Consider the following 1,747-nt stretch of genomic DNA (forward strand, 5'->3'; position numbering starts at 1 on the left):
AATTCTTAATTATGATGGTGTCAAATGTATCCATTTTTTTTCTTTTATGGCCTATGCTTTTGGTGCCATATCTAAGAAATCTTGCCTAGTACAAGATTGTAAAGTCTTTCTCCTGTGTAAGTTCTAGAGTTTTAGGTTTTACATGTAGATCTTTGAACCAAGTTGAGTTCATTTCTTTGTATGGTTTGGATTAGAGTTTGCTTCTTTGCATGTGGATATCCAATTGTTCCTACACCATTTGTTGGAAAGACTATCCTTTCTCCACTCAACTGCGTTGTAACCTGAAAATAAGTTGTCCATATACCTCTTTCCTTCTGGACATTCTGTTTCCTTGCTGTGTTTGTCTAAATTTACATGATATCACAAAGTCTTAAAGTGCACCTTCTTCATAAGTGTAGAAATCAGGTAGTGGTCGTTCTCCAATTTTGTTCTTTTCCAGAGTTGTGTCAGCTCTTCTCAGAGCTGTATATTTCCACATGACTTTTAGAATTAGCTTGTCAATTTCTACAGAAAAGCCTGCTGGGATTTTGATGTGTAAACCTATTTGAGGAGAATTGAGATCTTAACCATATTGAATCTCCTGATCCATGAATACTTTATATCTCTCCATTTATTTAATTCTTCTTTCATTTCTCCCAGGAATACAGTACAGGTTTCAGTGTGCAAGGCTTTACACATCTTTTTCCAGATTTATTCCTAAGTACTTGATACTTTTGATGCTGTCAAAAATAATATTTTTTAAAATTTCAGTTTCTAACTGTTAATTGATAGCTATCAGAGAAATTAATTTCTTGTATATTGACCTTTTATTTTACAAATTTTAGGAAACTCATTTATTATTTCTAGTGACTTTTTTATAGATTCTGTTAGGTTTTCCACATAGCCAACCATTTTATGTGCAAATATGGTTTTGCTTCTTCCTTTATATTTTGAATACGTTTTATTTCTATCTCTTGTCCTATGTACTGGCTAGAACCTTCAGTGCCATGTCAAACAGAAGTCAGGAGAGAAAACATCCCTTACCTTGGTTCCAATCTTGAGGAGAAAGGATTTGTCTTTCACCATTAAATATGATGTTAGGTGTCTGTGTAGAAGTCTTTTATCAAGTTGAAGGCAGCTTCTTCCATACCTGCTTTGATGGGGGTTGGTTCATATTTTTTAATTTGTAATCAGAAAAGGATGGTAGATTTGTTAAATAGTTTTTCTCCACGTATTGAAATGATTGTATGATTTTTAGTTTCAGTGAATTACCATGATTTTCAAATATTCAACCAATCTTGCATTCCTGAGAAATCCCACTTTGTCATGAAGTAGCATATTTTCATGTGTTATTAGATTTGATATGGTAAAATTTTATTTAGAAATTTCGTGTGTGGGGACACCAGGGTGCTCAGTTGCTTATGCATCTGACTCTTGATTTTGGCTCAGGTCATGGTCTCACAGTTTTTGAGATGGAGCCCCTCATCAGGCTCTGTGCTGGCAGTGCCGACCTACTTGGGATTCTCTCTCTCCTTCCCTCTCAGCCCCTCCCCCACTTGCATGTGTGTGCCCATGTTCTCTGTCTGTCTCAAGAAAAATAAATTGAAAAAAAAAGAATGTTGCATCTGTGTTCATGAGAGATATTGGTCTGTAGCTTTCTTTTCTTCTAATGTCTTTGTCTATTTTTCCTAAGACCAAACTTGGCCTTAAACATGAGTTGGGAAGTATTCCCTTCTCTTCAGTTCTCTAGTACATTTTGTATAGAATT

The 1,747-nt window shown here is 35.1% G+C and overlaps 1 protein-coding gene across 1 annotated transcript in view; it reads right to left on the reverse strand.

Moving 5' to 3' along the window:
- The window catches only part of LOC115281641 (leucine-rich repeat-containing protein 37A3-like), a 14,876-nt gene that overhangs the window by 12,394 nt on the left and 735 nt on the right, over nt 1–1,747 (reverse strand). The window lies entirely within an intron of this gene.

The sequence above is a fragment of the Suricata suricatta genome, chromosome 17 (assembly GCF_006229205.1).
Source record: "Suricata suricatta isolate VVHF042 chromosome 17, meerkat_22Aug2017_6uvM2_HiC, whole genome shotgun sequence".
Lineage (NCBI taxonomy): Eukaryota > Metazoa > Chordata > Mammalia > Carnivora > Herpestidae > Suricata > Suricata suricatta.